Raw genomic sequence first — 19,570 nt, 5'->3', positions numbered from 1 at the left:
ATTCCTATCTGATAGAAACCAGCACATATGGGTTATTAATGTTACCTTTGTTTAGCAAGAGGGGATTCAATTCATTACTAAATTTACGCCGAAGTTTTACTACTTCAAATGGGAGTCAGAAGTTTGGATTTAAGATGCTACCTTAGCTTTGATAAGCGTTCCATCTCCCAGTTTTACTATAGTTAAAGAAGAATCTGTAGACTGTTGAATGGAAACGACTTTAGATTTAGACAATGCAAATATTTATGCAGAAATCAATCGAGAGCCCAATTAATGAAATGGTGATACCTTTATGCGTTCGACAGACAACATACCCACAAGAATACCCAGGCAGTCTTGATAGCCATAGTTATCAACTATGTCAACCAATTTCAAAGTTAAAATAAATCCTTAGACATAGCTAGAATTTTCAGAGAAAGTTTTAACAAGCCACAATATATTACAAACAACAATCATCGCAACTAGCATTTCCCCCAACAGTACACAACGAAAGGCACTTGAGCATTCTTGAAATATTTGAAGAGTACAAAAAGTTGTGAATAATGTGCAAGAGTATATAACGGAAAAAACTGTCTTAGCATATAAAAATAGCTCTATAATGGAGTTGAACTAAGATAGCTTAGCCAACTCCACTGATGAAAACCTCTGCACAGTACCCAAATCACATATAGAGAGGTGCGATAATGCTATTCTAAGCCCCAAATACAAATCAGAATTAAATGTTGGAACTCAAGAGCAAACTCCAATGATACAAAACTAATTGAATCTGCCAATCCCTAAATATGCAAAAGCATCTTAACAAAGCTATTCAAAAGCATCATCATCGTCATTTGGAAGGGGTTGGGCCGCAGCTCCTACAAGTTCTGCCTCATACTTGAAAACATAAAATATTATAAGCCAAGGTTTCAATCTTTTAGAAATGGAACGAATTATTTGAATAAGAGTTAACAAAAAAATAGAAAAATAGCATTCTACTTACTGCTGTTGGGTTGCAAGTTCTATCTGAACCTCAAGAGGAGCAAGAGTAGGTGACTGCACAAAATGAAGGTTTAGATCCCTACAAAAATAACCCATTATAGAATCAATGCAAATATTTTAATATAACATTCATATTAGGGAGCATCAGAAACTAGATTAAAGGCTCACCCTGAAAGCTTTCGTGCCAAGTACGGGAATGGCTTCTCAAATTTGTAGTTACTTTTTGCAGATATCTCATAGTACTGAAGATTCTTCTTTCTATGAAAAGTAACTTGCTTAGCTTTCACTTGCCTATTATTCATATCAACCTTGTTTCCACAAAGAACAATAGGAATGTTCTCACACACTCTGAAATTCACAAAGATATTTAGCTAATTGATTCACGTAGTTGTGCCACCACACAATTAAGGAACCTTCATTTCTACTTAGAGATCCAACCCCTCTTCAAAAGAGATACCCGCAAAGATCTCTGTGCCACGTTGGGACATTCTTGTAAGTCAATTGTGTAGTAACATCAAACATGATAACTCCACATTTCCCATGAATACTGCAACAAACAAAATCCCAATCAGTAAATAAGAAGGAAACAAATAAATAGAAGTGGAAAAACATGAAACCCTCACCAATTCAATTAGGAAAATGCCAACAGAAATAGGAAAAGAAAACCAGTATTGATCAAAACAACCAATAACAGAGCCTGTCTATAAATTCAAAATTAAACTAAATTAAAATTCAAATAAATTTAAGTTGAAAAATATAGAACCCTCGCTAATTCAATGAGGAAAATGCCAACAAAAGTAGGAAAAGAAAACCGGTATTGATCAAAACAACCATAACACAGTCTGTCTATAAATTCAAAATTAAATTAAATTAAAATTCAGAATAAAGAGACATAAATGAGTAAAACAGAGTGCTAATAAAAAGGAACCAAAAAAGGGCTCATAGTTGTTCCATTGTCATTGATATTGGGGTGAAAATGTTTTTCTATTGAGCCCACACTACATACATATCAACACGGGAAAATAGAATTGATAAGTCAAAAGTTCTCTTGCGATCGATCCAAGTTTAAATCCATGTAGGACCTTTTTAAACAAAAAGTTGAAAAGGCACCCCAAAAGCTCAAATGTACAATGCTCCAATCAACAGGTGTCTACTACACCTACAGAGGATGACAAAAAACACTACTTTCGTAAAGTCCTAAGAGACCTGATTTCAAGTGAAAATCAAAATCAGTCTGGGAAAATACAGAAATGGGAAAATAATCAAACTAATTATTGATGTACCTTAACTACATTTTGTCATTAAACCTTACCTGACTGAGCTATAAAGCTGGGTCAAGATTTCATCCTTGGCTTAACTTGGCAAAGCACCACAACCTGCAAATCATCAAATCATCAATTCAAGTATCATGGACTGAATAAACACTGAGATTCTGTATGGTTGTATTGTGTGCTCATCCACATGGATGTCTTACTTTGGGAACATTTGTAGCAAGACCATTCATAATAGCTTCCACATAACCATGAACTTCTAGAGCCATCATTTTGAGCTCCTCCTCCGGATCTACAGGTCTTCTTACCATGGTTTCTTGGATTATAAGCAAGAAAATCAAACTGAGGTTGAATATTAAGTTGGGAAATAATTTTTCTATTCTCATCATTGTATATGGTCATGGTCTCCTAGGCTAAAATGTGTATTGATTCTTAAATTATTTAATAGCAAAGATTTTGATTATGTACATGTGGAACTTACGATGGAACTTTGTGTGCCTCATTGCCTATATGCAAGCATTTCAATACAAGCTATAGTTGTTCACGATTATACTTTGGGTTACATAAAGTAGTCTTGGCCTCTAGCCAGCTAAATATTTCCTACCCTCTGCCTTATATCTATTTAAGTTTTAACAGTGGAAATAGTTTGTCTTGAATATTGAAAAATACTCAAAGGATGTTAGTCGTAGCTGAAAGCAAAGACTAGAAATCTATTTTCATTTTCTGCTAAATAGTTCTCTACCAAAGAAACCAAATTTATTAGTTACCTGTAATTATTCATAAGTTGAACAATTGTCCAGCAGCACATTGCCTACTTATCTGCAATATAATTGTCCAACAGAAAATAATGTGACTAGCATGCATTTGAATGCAGTTTACTAATTTTTCAACCTTAAACAGACATGTGAGTACTCAATAGTAGATCAAGACAATTCCATATAACATAATGTAATTTATTTAATGAAGGCTTCTCACCAGATCATGCCATCATTATGTCAGTGGTTATAATATATACAATGTACAGTTGAGGTGGAACTTCTATTTATGGATATATAACATTGAAGTCAACTCAGCTTGCATTTTATTTGTCTCAAACAACCTATGAAAGGTTTTTTGTAGTATGAAGGGTGAATCTTTATCCATTGCTTTAATTGTCTTTGCAGGTTGACATTGTAATGGGCCAAAGGTTAATGACTCTATCTTCCAGCAAGAATTGGCAAGCAAATGAATTTCACCAATGGCTCCAACATAGAACCAAATTTCAGGAATGGAAGAATAGTGCCTTTCTGGCTGGGAATATCCTATGAATGGTCCCTTCATGTAGGGGATGTCCTAGCGACATCCAATGAGCCATTCCCACAAAACTAGAGATGCATCAAATGATATTTGTGGTATTCTTGTTCTCATCCCTATTCCATAGAAAACAGGTAAAAAACATAGGAGAACAGGGATGCCTCAAATATCATTTCAGAATCAAATTCTATAGAAGGATGTCTCTAGAGGGGCTTAGCACTCTGCTACATTGTTACATTCCAAGCATATGTAATTATTTAGCTTCAGCTTCAGAAGGCTTATTGTAGCGTAACTGCCACGTAATTTGTCAGAATTATGCCCAAGTTTTACTACTTCAAATGGGAGTCAAAAGTTTGGATTTAAGATGCTACCTTAGCTTTGATAAGCATGTCATCTCCCAGTTTTACTATGGATAAAGAAGAATCTGTAGACTGTTGAATGGAAACAACTTTAGCATTGAATCTGATCATTCCTGGAGCCAATTCTTTTGCAAGGGTATCCAGAAGCATACTCCTTTGCACGCATCGAACTTCATGATATCTGCTGATAGATAGGAAAAGTACTTAGTATTACAAAGCATGCGAAAAAAAAGATGACCAAAATAGTTAATGGGATAGAAAGTACATCATGTCATAGTGGCAATGAGGGAGTGTTTAAGCCATCTCCTAAAGTACACTCTCCAACAATGACATTTCCCATAACTGATTTTGTTTAATTATTTCTTGTCTGATTTGAGCATTTGCAAGAATATCTAGTAGGAGCCTTAACATTCTTGTTCGTGAGTCAATAAGACTCCTCAAAGAAACTTGTTCTAGTCCTGGTGGGAGAATGCTGACTAGACCCACATTTTATGTAGAGGGCATGTTATGGGGTTCTAGTCTAGGTGTAGATGGCATAACATGACCCTCTATACCAACAGATTGTATACTTGTTGGAGTCACCCTAGAAACATCCTGCAAGGCAAAAATATAAATAATAAGATGGAATAATAGATGAATAATGTTAAAATATGTAACTAGGTTCGATCTTCATAATGACATATCTAATCACAATTCTATGTAATTTATGTAAAAAAAAGAAAAAGAAGATCATTCTTGTTATGACTGAGGCATGGGTTTCATGAAGACATGAAGAAGCAAGTCCCATTATAGAATGACAATATCTCGAAAGACTCATTAAAAGGTCATGAAGGTGGCAAATGATCAATGAAATGTATAGTAAAGTTGCAAATAATCATGGCAACCAAAATACTAATCAGTACAGATAGGTGTACATGAGGTATGTATAATAATTTTCTTTTAAAGGGTCCATCATAAGATGTAGTAGGGTTGAATTTATGGGTTTATATTTTAAGAAATACCCTAGTATTTAGAAACCTTAATCTTAAGGTATTTGTTCTCTATGATTTGATTTCTAGGGCACGGGATAAACTATAGAATGACATAAAGGGAAAAGAGTATGATATAAGGTTTGAATTTAAGAAACCCTAAAAATGCCTCTTGATTACATAAAAACCCTAAAAAAGTAACTTGACATCATGTTTTGGAATAATATATTGCTTGGGTTACTTGTTAAAATAGTATTGTATGTACAAGAATAAAAAAATGGATGGGGTGATCCATTTGAAGGCATGATGTAGCTCTTCGTAACACCTCATAAATCATGGAGTCGTTGTGCAAAAACTTTATTAGATATATGCCCTAGATATCTCAACAAATAACATAATCAAACTCACATAACTAAATGGTTGAATCTTACATCTTGCATAACATTAGATGTATATGGGGGCATTAATGATCCTTGCATGCCAACATTGGTTGTATTGAGGGGCATAAATGAATCCTGCATGCCAACAAAATGCACACTTAGTAAAACACAAATATTAATAAATATATATAGTGAAATAAGCTAACTAATTTCAAAAAAATATTGATCAAGTTTGACCACTATCATTACCTTAGATGTTTATAAGGTGTTATGGGGGTTGGAATGACTTTAACGATTGCCTGCAATCCACAAACATAAATTAGCATAATATAATAAGGAATATAAGATAATTGAACATATAAAAGACAATATTCAAGCTTACCTCATCCATCATCATAGCAGTGTCTTGCCCTAGTTCATTTGTTAACATTTCCATAAAAGTAGTGAATATCATTGAATCCCCCATAGTAGCATCGGTAACACCCATGGGTACATTCTTAAAAAAACACATAACAACATAAAAATAAGAAAACCTTGATAAAAAAATCGATAAGAAAATAGAATCGATAACACCAAATATGTGTTGAGTGAGCATTGAAGATCTGTCCAACACTTTGAGGCAAGCTTATCAGAGTGTTCCAACAAGCCTTTAACTTGTCACAAACAATCTTTTGAAGCATCATTTTAAAGTTATTTCTAAAATAAATCCAACCTCTAACTAAATCAACAACATAAATAATACAAATACCAAAAGAAACATAAATACCTGGTTTGCCATTTTGTATAGAATAATGTAATAGAAATCTGGGAAGAAAAGTTTGTGGACATTAGTTAGGATCATTACATAAATAAATTTTGAAATATATGACAACGTGTAAAACCATAAAATTATTCTAAAATATGTTGGTTTAAACTTCTATGCATGTAATACTAAGTTCATTGAGGAGTTCTCTGGATTATATTACAAAGGGTAATGCACTGTCTTAAATTGTTGTCGCATAATGCAAAGTAATCTCTGTAGAATATCTCCTTGTTGCAAATAAACATTACTCAACTATCTCATTGCAGCCACAATCAACTCCAAACCAGGCCTTGCTTGCCTCAAAACCCTAGACCATACCTCAAGATGATTTGTTGCCACATAAAAACCTTAGGGGTGATTTGTTGCCACAAACAATCCCTTATAGGTGGTTCGTTGCCACAATTGATACCTCAAGGATGATCTATTGTTATCAACAATTCCTTAGAGGTATCTTTCTATCTCAAAATTGCTTCATAGACATATTGCTGCCACAGTGAAGCCTTAGATTTAATGTGCTGCTATAGATAATGCCTTAGAGATAGGCCAATGCCTCAAATAATGTCTTAGGGATGATTCGCTGCCCAGATAATGCCTAAAGATAGTTTGACACCACAGTTAGTGTCTGTTCGATCATTTATATAACAACATTCAGAATTTGGATTCAAGTGAGAGATTTTAGAAAATTAAATGAAAGTCTGGTTGGTTGACTCTCTGCAATTATGGATTGAAGCCAACGAGGTTCCATATATGGTGCTCAAAAAATAAACAGTGTTCCTAACAAACAAGCATCATTTTGTATATAGAATACTTAAATAAATTATCACCAATTTATATTAAACTATGAAATCAACATTTGAAAAGCAATGCATATGAAGCATATTAAGCATGCATGGAAACTACTAATCGAAGTCCAAAGAATTATTATGGTAGATGAAGCGATATTGTGTGCTGCCTTAGAAGAACACCAATATGCAATAAAGAACCCTAAAATATGCTTGGAAAATGAAAATACATAAAATAATGTAGAGTACTGGTGGCAGAGAGGGTATAAAAACTCATAATTATGTTTAACCCTCCAATATAGTTAACCACACATGGAATAAGTGAATTCAAATGAATGACAATGTAGTGAATGCCCATGAGCTCTGGTTTCATCAATTCATGAGTAAATGTTGGTTTGAGATTAAACCAAATAATGCCAATTTCATGCCTCGTACTTCTCAAAGACCCAAGCTACAAATATCATGGCTTGGTATTATACCTATGTGCAGATTTGTGGAGATTTGAGATGTTCAGAGGAGAATCAATCATATTTCCATAACACCCCTCTAGAACCTATTTCATGCTTACGAATTAGAGTCTAGTGTGAAACACATGATCACATATCCAAGCAAAAGATCATCCCAGTGCATCTCCTAGAATGGTGGATATCAAATGACACAATGTGGCCATTTATTGCACAGAAGTTGAAATATATAACAATGAGCCAATCGGGGGTGCATTTTCATAAAAGGATGACCTCATTTCTCAAAACACACCCAAAGGAACTAGGATTGTTACAATGTTGTATGTTGGGTGAGGGTGAAACACTATCATGTTATAAGACACAATTGCATATAAAAGGTTATACTCCATGGGATACATAAAGAAAATTCCTTTTCTTGTCTTAATTAGAAATGAGATAGTTTTTCATTGACAGGAAAGAATTGTTATTTAGAAAGGACGCATCATCCAATGAAGTTCGAGATGTTGAAGAATGCACCATATAGTACACTTCATCTACTTCTCTTTAGGAAAATCCCATCTCACTTGTTAATAATGAAACTCACGAGTATGGGTTTAAGAATTCAGATGCAATTGAAAGATATCAAGATCATGTAGTTGAAAAAGAAGAGCAAATTGAACAGGTTTACAAAAGTGAAACTCACGATGATGAAGAACAAAAATCACATAAGAATTATAATAGTAGCCTAAATGATGGTTGTCCCATGTTGTCTAATGCAGTTTCTTTGAAATTTGGAGATCATCAACTGATTCATTCATCATACGATGAACCTCAAGAAGCTTATGAGAATATTTGAGTTTCAGATGTTGGTCTGCAACCTCATAACTCATCTATTGAGGATGAAGTTCATGAAGACAAATTTCATTATTTAGAGTCCAGAGAATGACAAATAGTTTTATGGCTTTGATGAATTGTATGGTTCGAAAGTGGACAGTTTCTCTAGTATGTATGAGCTAATGCCTAGTGTTTCCTAGCATGCAAGTGAGACATCTCATTACAAGGTTGATTGGATTCATGTCTACACACAAATAGAGAACAATAATTCAAAGTAGAAATTAAGTTGTTCATGTAATTATAAAGAAACAGAACCAGACACGGCTCAGGAAATTGTTGATTCTTCAAACAGTTTTGAAGGCAGTATTGATGTGTTCGCTAGTTCGGGAATGCCTTGACTCTATTCTAGTTCCCCTAGTATTAATATTAATGATGTGTTCCCTTTGCTATAATGATTTCAATACTCCATTAAACAAGCCCAACCTTACCGACAGTAATGATGTGTTCCTTGTTCAGGTATGGATGAATCTGTTCTTGAAAAAGCAGTCACGGCTGAGGAGACTGTTCAAAATAAAATCAATTCTTAAGATAATATTGATTTTTTCCCTTGTTTAGGTATTATTCTTCAAGAAAAAATATGGGTTTCCTCTATATTTATAGTAATTATGTGTTTTCTGCACATTTATAAGTGTTTTTACTCCATGAAACACAACCCAGCCACTAAACTTGTGCTTGAGCATTGATTAATTGTTAGAGTATGGGTAATCTCCACTTAAGACCACATGGCGAACCGCTACCTTTATGTCTCCATATACATAAAGGTCTTCTGCTTTAGAAGAGCACCAATATGCAATAAAGAACCTTGAAATATGCTTGGAAAATGAAAAGACATAAAATCATGTAGAGTACTGGTGGCAGAGAGGGTATAAAAACCCAGAATTATGTTTAACCCTTGAATATAGTTAACCACACATAGAATAAGTGAATTCAAATGGATGAAAATGTAGTGAATACCCATGAGATCTAGTTTCATCAATTCATGAGTAAATGTTGGTGTGGGATTAAACCAAATAATGCCAATTTCATGCCTCATACTTCTCAAAGACGCAAGTTACAAATATCATGGCTTAGTATTATACCTATGCGTAGATTTGTGGAGATTTGAGATGTTCAGAGGAGAACCAATCATATTTCCATAACACCCCTCTAGAACCTATTTCATGCTAATGAATTAGAGTCTAGTGCCAAACACATGATCACATATCCAAGCAGAAGACACCTGAGGTTACAGAGGGATATAATATAGCTGTGGAAAGAATGAAGTTGAATATGGAGCATGCCAGGAAAGAATTTTTATTTTTGATGGCATAACTGATTGAAGTCCAATTAGAGAACAATTGTTTGATATGGACAACAAGGAAAAACATGAGTGATTCATGGACCCTACCAAAAGTGAGGGAAACAATGGCCAAGAAGCTTGAGAGACCCAAAATTTCAAAGTTGGAGAAAGTATACAGATTGTGGTGAGAAAGCAGGAACCTTCCCAATTTGATACTCTGTTGAGGATCCCTGAGGTTATGGAGGGATATAATATATCTCCTTGTTTAAGAACCTGATTTGGCTTGGACTCCATTATTCCATCAAAAAGTTTAGGAACTTAGAAAAAGTTACAATATATCCCCTTGTTTATGTATGAATGAATCTCTTCTAGAAGACAATGATGTTTGCAATCAACAAATTTCCTTGGATAATCCATTGAAGAGGCTTGAACATGCTGAGGGACCAAAATATGATACCCTAGTGAAAAATCTTGAGCTTATAGAAATTGATGTGACATCAGAGACTGAATATTTGTCACTACATGTCCCACTTGGAGACCATGTGTGTGTCATGGAGAAGGATGCTACGGTTTTGGATGGGGCAGATCATTCTGAAAGTATTCTCCTCACATAAAATCCTGTAGAATCTATAGAAGTAGATGAGGGTTATACTATTTTGGATGATATGAATGTTCCTAGTAAATGTGATTCATGAAGAACAAAACTTGTAGACAGAATATTGACTTTGAGAAATAGATTACAAAATTTGCAATTGGACTTACAAGGACCATTCCCTATATTGTTGATAAAGAAAATTTCCATATTATATGTGATTTTATCTTGCTGGTAAAAGAAAGTTGTGTGTGATATGGACCTATTTCATGCTAAATAATTAGTGTCTAGTGCCAAACACATGATCACATATCCAAGAAAAAGATCATCCCAGTGCATCTCCTAGAATGGTAGATATCAAGTGACACAATGTGGCCATTTACTGCACAGAAGTTGAATTATATAGCAATGAGCCAATGAGGAGTGCATTTTCATAAAAGGATGACCTCATTTCTCAAAACACACCCAAAGGAACTCGGATTGTTACAATGTTGAATGTTGGGTTACGGTGCAACACTATCATGTTATAAGACACAATTGCATATAAAAGGTTATACTCCATTATTATTTTAAATTTTGATGCTAATTTACAACTAATTATTGAATTTTTTGCATTACAACACTAAAAAGAAAATATAATTGAGTGAAAAAAGTGGAACCAACATCACAAGAAAAACCCAATATGGTATGATGTCCTCTTGAAGAAACCAACCATGTCAAATGTGAGGAATATCAAGAGAGGATGAATGTAGAAAAACCCCTAAATCTTGTAGAAATGGTGAGGATCCTAAAGTAGAAACACTCCTAAATCTTTCAAAAATAGTGAGGATCCTAAAAGAAATACTCTAAAGCTACGTGATAGATAATAAAAGGATAATCCAAGAGAGAGAAAGATTGTTAGAATTGAATGCATTGTTGCTAGAAACTCTATCTGAAATTCAGAAGCAATTGCTACAAAGACCTAATGATACCAATGCTTAATTTCAAAGATAAAGATTCGTTGAGAGGTTGAAAAACACATATTATCTACAATTTATCAAATGAGGAAAATCACCTCCATAAAAATACACCATGCTAAAAGGATAGATACATCTAGTAATGAATCATTATTTGATTCGTCTAAGGTTGGGATAGTCAATTCATATTAGCTTCTTGGAAATGGTTCCAAGAGTGAATTACATAAGAAAAATAAAAATAAGCATTCTTGAACAAAACTTCCTTGAGGGAGAATAGATTCAAATCACAATAATGCAAGACTTTAGGAAATGGTACCAAGATGAGTTTCTTAGCCAAGATAAAACTATAATAGAATGATATAAGTGTGAAAAAATAATAGATAGTTACTTGCATAACAAGAAACAAGAGAAAATAAAACCACTAAGAAATTAACTAATGAACGAGAGAGACAATTCAAATTTCTAATAATATGTTATTGATGAACATGAATGCAACATATAGACTCTTCTAGAGACCAATTAATTCAAATTAGGTTGGGGTTCCATGTTCATGCACTAGTATAATTCAAAAGTACTTTCCCTAGTTGGAAAACACGTTAGATTATACTCACAAACCCAAATATAGCCTGAAAATAATCCCAATTCCTACAGCTATACCAATAAATATAGCTATGCAAGGAAAATAATACCAATGCCAACATCTTTGCAAGGGAAATACATCAAATTGAAAGGAAAATACCTATGGAAACTAAACCCTTTGATGTCTTCCTTGAAACTTCTAGCTTCGAGTTCCTTTGCAAAATAACAGTGAAAATCCCAGCATATAAAAACTAAAACAATTTAGTGGCAAAAAGATTTTTGGCCTCTACACCAAAAAAAATTCGGTGGTTTTAGCTGTCTTGTTTCCATTTTAAGATGGCCTAGCCCACTGTTTCCCATTGTTTCCCACCCATGTCTCGCACTTTTCATAAGAATGAGGGTCTTAATATCTATCTCCTACCACCCACGAATAAATGAGTATGTACTCTGCTGTTGTTGGGCCTCATGCCCTTAATGCCCATCACAGAAACCCTACTCTCATGGCTCTCAAACATTGGTGTTTGTCTCTCCATTTTCTCGACAAACCCTCCATTGCAATGGGGCAAACGAGGAGGAAGGTTTGGTTGTAGAAGCAAAGGTTTTGGTTCATTGCAGTGTGGAGGAAGGTTTGGTTGATGAAGATGCAACACCATTTTCCAGTGGATTCGTAATGGAAAGTCGTGCCAGGAATCAGGAAGGGAATGGAGTAGTTCTGCCAGGACCACCACTAGATTCTGTTCCATCAATTCCTCCCAAAATCCCAATTTCTCGTGCTGTCTAGAGAATCCCTCTGGAAAAAATCGAGGCAATTCTCTAGCCATCTCTTAGCACAACAGAAACAAAGTGACATTGGTGTGGCACTGTCACCATCTTCATGAATCTGCAAACATTTCTTAATCTTCTCCGTTCCTCTGTTCCTTGCAGAAACCCTCTCTGTTTCTTGTATAAACCCTCTCTATTCCTTGAAACCCTCTATCTTTTTCATTCCTCTGTTCCTCGTAGAAACCCTCTCTATTCCTTGAAACCCTCTATCTTTTTCGTTCCTCTGTTCCTTGTAGAAACCCTCTCTGTTCCTTGAAACCCTCTATGTTCCTGTATATACTTTTGAATACAAAATGGGAAAACAAAAGTAATTAAGGTATCAAACCAACGAGTAATGAGAGATCTACAAAGCTATCACCATATATAAACTTTCCAATTGCATTCCCTATGTCAGAAAGAGTCTCACGAGTCCATAATTCTATAGGGAGGCCTGGGAGCTTAATCCAGATGAGGTTATTAGCAAGTGTATTCTTCAGTGGGTTATAACCGATATATCACTTATGGAAGGCTAGGAAACTCTTATCATCCACCCACAGGATAGAGAGGATTTTCTTATGATCTTTCTCATCAATGAAATGAAAGCTATACCAGTCTTTCATTAATCTCACAATTGTAGGAATATATCCAAGCAATTGATTCCATCGATGCCCAAGCCATGCACGCATCTGTGACTTATCCATATCCAGGAAATGCCACTTTCCAACCAGGGCTCTCTTCTGTAAGCTTGTAATTCAATCAGCATGGAAAACACTGTCAAGGTTGCATGCAGAGGGTGGTGAAGTAGTCTTCATGGGCTTGTGATATTTTTTACGTCACAGGAAATCATCCCCGCCACCTTCCTTATTCCATGTCATATGGAGAGGAGGTATAATTGTGTTAGCCACCTCAGATTGGCAATATTTACGTAATGATCCACTACCAAAGGCTTTCTTTGCCTCTATAATAGCCTGCACGAAGGCTGACGAAGCAGACATATCAGATGGGATTTCCATATGTACTACAGAGAGGGACAAAGAAAGTACTGGAGACAGCTTGTTTTAAAAAAGAATGACACATGTAGCTCAGAAAGTTAGGAGGATAATAAAAGCTACAGAAAATATAAAGGGATCAGATATACGGATAGATATGGAAATGGTAGTGAGAAAATCCTATCAGATTCACTTAAGTGGAAATTTTTGAATGTTGAATATTTTCAGGGAAGTACAACCTTACGCACTGATGAGATATATGTGCGAGGGTATAAAAACCAATAGACCTAATTAAAAATCTAAAATTATATGATGAAAGAGATCACGTCATAGCCAAAATGACAGTTAAGAAAGTCATGCAGAATGTGCCAACCCATGTGTCATGAGTACCAAAACATGAAAACTTGAGTCCATACCACTCCAGAGTATTCTAGAGCAAGGAGTCAGAAAACCGAGACTTTACCGGAAATTAACCCCAGAAAAACCAGGAGACCTGCAAACCTGAGGACCCTTCTAGAACCCTGAACCTAAGAGCTATCCAAGTGAAACGAAAATGGAAATTCCTTAGACCGTAGCAGGAAATATGCTGAAAAAATACCATAGTATCATGGAAATGAGGAACAATAAGGACAACAGCATATACAACTATAGCATATACACCAGGAATTCCCTATTCTACAGTGAGCATCAATGCATGGCTAGGAAATAATGAAATGGTTTGTAAATATTGTGCATGGGAATTTTGAAGCAAAGACTTCCTTAAATATCAGGTAAGAACTCTGCAATAGTAATTCTAACCGAGCAAAAAGCATTTCAGCTTTACCATATCAATTGCAAGGAGTAAGGAATCACTCAGATTGAAACTAAAAAACCACAGAGAGGATATGAAAAAAACTGAAATATAGTCGCACAACTCATCAGATACAGAAAGGAGAACTGATACCATACCTCTGTGCTCCACGTGAGGCCTTCATTTCAAAAGAGAGAAGCCTGAACCATCAATACTGCCCACAAATCGAGACCCAATGAACAATGATCCTCTTCAACAGGAAATCTCAGAACTGAAATAATACTAATGCTCACTAAAACGGGAAATAAGGTTATCAAATACCCATCCGAAGAAGAATTAAGATGACCAGAACCATACTTTCTCCTGATATACTCCAAAGAGTAAGACAGAAAGAAAAGGTTCAGTCCATGCTAAACATGGATGAGAAAAGAAACCCACTCAGGATGATGAGAAGAGGATTACAACTGGCAGGCATCTGTAATCATGGAGACTCAAATCTATGGTCATGGATGTGAGTAAGGAAAAAGGTGAAAGTTCAACGAATGAAATGAAATTGCGAGAAAGTCCTACAATTTTCAGGCCATCACTAGTATGCGAGTTGCCAAAAAAGATCTAACCAATTTAGAATCATACCATGTGCCAGGAAAAAAAAGAAGGGAAAGGCCATATGCTAGACTAAAGATGGCCATGCATAACTACAAGGATAAAAACTGAGATCCACTCGTCTAGGTAGGAAACGTTAATGGTAGACTAAGACCAAAATGATGTTATGAATCATGAAGACATCTTACCTGAAAAACAAAAGGCACACGTAGGGTAGCTGGATATAAGGAATGCCACACGCAGAGACATGGGTCATAGCGATAAATCAAATGCAGAGAGATATTCTGCATTCAAAGCCACACGCCGAGAGATGGTTCAAGGCATAAGGCCTCGCATAGAGCAGCAGAGTTCTCATGTTGTGCTTCAACTTCCATTTTCACTCAAACAACTTTATCCATCACTACGAGCCACTAAAATCCTACAATTTGGCTATGTACACATGTTCTCTAAGATAGCATTAACCGACTTAATAATTTAACTAGCATTGGAAAACTAAATCAATACTACCTAATTTAACCAACGTTTATTTTCAAATAATCAAGTATCAAAACCAATGAGTTATGATGATATCTATGTTAATCGTGAAAGTAAGTCAATACTACCCAATTTAGCTAGCACTATAAATATTATTCAAAGACACAATGATAAGCATTAAAATTTTGTTGAATACATCTAGTTACTTGTCATGTCTTCACTGCTAAGTTTTGGTACAATTATAGAGTATCACATTGTGATGTAAATGTAGTCTAAATTAAAAATTTTAAATTACACCATTTATTACTATATCTACTAAACATAATAAAATGACCACAAGGTACCACTACTCATAATGACATGACAAATAATTGAGCTACCACTATAAAAAATAGATTTTCACTACCATTGACATAAGTAAATTAGGGATTACATTTTCACATGTATAAAAAAATATATAGATATAGTTTCCCATTGTTACTTCTATCACACTACTTATGACAACACTTACTTTAAGACAATCTCCCTTTAACAATAAGGACATGATTACTGAAGCAACCTAATTTAATAATATAAAAGAGAAACACATTTATTATATTGGGACAAATATACTAACCTTGGATCTATCAAGGGAGGAATGGGGTCATATTATTATAAGTGAAAAGCTCTTTTACAATGTGAACTTTTGAGTAAATTTTTCCATCATATTTATCATCTCAGCACTTATAGATCTATGTGAGTTCTCTTAAACAATTTTATCTTAATTGTTTTAAAAATAACATCAGACATTAAGTCAAGTTGACTATTCACTTTCCAAGGCAGAGAATATGTCAACTTGGCAGTTACCTGCATTATAACTTAATATTAAATACTATTATTATTTTTTATATTAATATGAATGCTTCTAATATTTAATATATTGTTAAGTAGATTACCCATTGAATAATTAGTGAAGTATCTAATATTGGATGTTTGTATCATGTCATGCAAAATTAGATTTCACACCTCTCCAGGAATCAATCACAATAAGTTACACATACCAATCAAAGACATTCAGTAGATGGTTAAAGTAGTGGTTGGGAGGAGTTCATTGTCAAAAACATCCAAGGGTTTCCAAACTACAGAAACGAGGGCATGTGTTTGATTTTTGGGCCAATGTTTGAAAATTTTCTACGAGAAGAGGAGTTGGTGGGAGTCCTTGTGGCAAGGGCTTGCACCTCTTCCTTTATTTCTTAAAGTAGGCTTGAAATAAGTGATGATAGATATATGATACATATAAGATGCAAAGCTCTCACAACATAATAATATTGAACATTTGCATGAGACATAACTTAATTTATTTTCAATATATTTTTGCTTTAAAAAAGGAAATATATGCTACCATGATGCAATACAATGATTCACCAACATTGGGCACCAAACAAATGAATTGGACCATGGATGTTACGTACGATCACAATCATCCACGATAAAATATGATTATTAGCCACTCTACAATCAAAGGCACAATGCAGGGACAACTTGTATCTATCTTGGAGGACAGTGGAGAAACCCAAAATTTTATTGATGCAAAGTTGGTGGAGTGTAGAGACATTCATAGATTGATATACATGCTGAACAACATGGTCGATAGAGGATGCCCATGCTTCACCTAAGTTTTCTTCTTGATTTTTGGTTAGATATGTTGAGGATATGGTTGATGGGTCGATATTGAAGTGAAAATCCTCCCTTAACCCTTTAGCTAAAAATATGTCTCCTCAAGTATCTCCAATAATATCATATGAAGAGTCATAATATTTAACCTGGAATTATGGCCCACCATGATCATCTAATAATTAATTGAAATAGCAATAGACCCCAATTTACGGGTTGGGTGGATCATATGGTGGGACTATGTTAGTGGGAACCCTAAATAAATGACTTGAAACCCCCTTTATTTTCTAACTTGATGACATTCATCTCCCAAATTTCTTGTTGGATACACAAGTCCTGAAAACATGACAAGGAAGATGAGAGGAAGTTGACAAGGACATTAGGTTGTTGTAGAACATCATAAAGTGCATCCACATGGATGAACATGGAATGGGAATTAAGGTCATAAAGTCATAAAGGTCACAATGGTGCATCAAAATATTTTTGGAGTGTCCAAAAGGTAAATATACAATTCTTGTCTCGTATAAAATAAAATATACATTTATTGTGGTGATAGTATCCACAAGATTCTTAGAACTAGTGGTATAGTGTTTGGCAATGAATGAATAAGAAAGAAAATCGGGAAAGTATCTAACACATGTACACTCAAGGCTTGTCTACAATTGATGTTACATTGCCTTGGAATCTCCACCATATTTGGGTAACTTGAATTCTCCATGCACTAGATATTTTGGGTTGATTGATCAATTAACTGGATGATCACTGAGTTTGACTAAAGTCCCACAGCACAATTGGCCTTCCACTGGTATGGGCTCTGAAATGTTCCATGATAAGTTCTTATTCTTGGGGCTTGGTTTCCAAGGCAAAGTCCAACGTTTACTCTAGACTAACTATGATCATCAATAACCACTTGGTGAATGCTAGTAGTCAACCAGTAAACCAACCACAAAAGAATTTGAAACCGAATAGGTCAAAATGAAAATTAAGTTTGTTAATGCAAGATTTCAATAAGAACTTGAATTTAGTTACTCGTGCCTACTAGGGAGATATTTCCATTAAAGGAAACCATAACACAAGAAACAACACAACAAAGTCTAAGTGATCTGAATGATGATGTTACCAAATATGTAAGTGAAGGACTCAGAAATTTATAGTGATCATGGGAATGATAGATCTCGAACAGAGCATGATGATGTTGTTGGGGAGGGATATATCATTGTCGAGGGATGGATTTAGTTTCCAAAAGGGTCTCAACTCAGTCTACCCAGTTGGATGGATTGTTTATCTTAGATACATTGAGATTGGTTAAATTTAGCTTATCGGGTTCATGAGGGTAGGAGAGGGAGGCGAAATAGAGATGGGAAGCTTAACAGTCATCTAGAAGGAAAATATATGTTTGCATTTAAAGGTAAAGGGAATGCTAGGGGGGTAGTTTGATTCAAACAAATGGTGAATTATGCTTCCCTGAATGGACATCATGAGATTGTGTTTAAGATTCACCATTCTGAAGTCGCGAGAAGACTAGAGTGTAAGCATAAGAGAGAAGCTAAACATATTGTGGGTTGTGAACAGGGCCAAGAAGACCCTTTCTGGTTCTTCCTCTTTTATATTGGAGACACAAAATTTAAGAGTGTTTATAACGTAGCAGTAAAGATGAGATGGATTGTCAAGCATATGCTGGCATGGGTGTTGTTGGACTGTCACAGTGGAAGAAATTATGTAATTGATAAAATGAATGTCTACTGAAAAAGAAAATTTCAATGTTGAGGTGCAACTTGGGAGGGGTAGCTGATGGTTCCCTATGCTAGGTCAAGTGCTTGTAATGGATTAAAGATCAACTTCTACTACAAAGTCTCATGAGGAATATGATTATGCAATAACTGCACCTGAAAAATCGGAAGTCAAAGTCTAGGACTCATTATAAAGAAGTGGTTCAGACAATAACCACTAAGTTTCAAATGGGATCTAAAATTTGACTTTCTCAAAATTGAATGAAGTTGGAACCACTCTGAAACAACTCGAAACAATTAATTTTAATATTAAAAATTTAAGTAAAAGTTGACATTATCCTTACCTTTCCTTTTCAAAAAGGAAAGATAAGGAGAATGTCAACTCTTTCTTTAATTTTAAAAATTAAATATTACCATTAATTACTAGGGTTAGGTTTTGTATGGACCTCGAGTTAATAATTTTTTTTTCCTTTTTAGTATTTTTTATTAAAAAATTATTATTTGGTGGTCATTAGATATGTTGCACTACATTCTTCAGAATTAGTCAGTTTATTAGAGAACTAGTGAATTTGGTGTGTTAAGGTCAATTGAATATAAGACCAACCTTATCCAATCTAAACCACCAAACTAGACTAGTACAACTCTAAAACCATTGGGACCAACCAATTCCACTAGTTCTAGGCTAGTTCCAATAAGATTTTTCCCTTTTCATCTTCCTCTCAAGTCATTTTCTTGGATCCTTTTAGGAATGGTGATTTGGAAAGTGCCGTAAACTGTCGAATTTTTGTGAGCACCTAAGATCATAAGTAGTTAAGCCTTGGAAAAGAGAAATTTACAATGACCTAGTACAGACATCCCAAAAGATATTTAGTGAGGATGTGCATCCAAGGAACTATTACAGACCTCCCACGATACTTAGTGAGGACGTGCATGACCAAAAAGCATTAAAAAAAA

The 19,570-nt window shown here is 34.9% G+C and overlaps 1 pseudogene; it reads right to left on the bottom strand.

Moving 5' to 3' along the window:
• Positions 1-804: 804 nt before the first annotated feature.
• LOC149160045 (GTP-binding nuclear protein Ran1B-like) overlaps positions 805-19,570 on the bottom strand; it is a 30,250-nt pseudogene continuing 11,484 nt past the window's right edge.

This window comes from Pinus tabuliformis, chromosome 5_2 (genome assembly GCF_031772625.1).
Source record: "Pinus tabuliformis cultivar Carrire ecotype Pingquan chromosome 5_2, CPIR1, whole genome shotgun sequence".
NCBI classification, from domain to species: Eukaryota; Viridiplantae; Streptophyta; class Pinopsida; order Pinales; family Pinaceae; genus Pinus; species Pinus tabuliformis.
The sequence above is the reverse complement of the archived record's forward strand: the minus strand, read 5'-3'. Positions and strand labels throughout refer to the sequence as shown.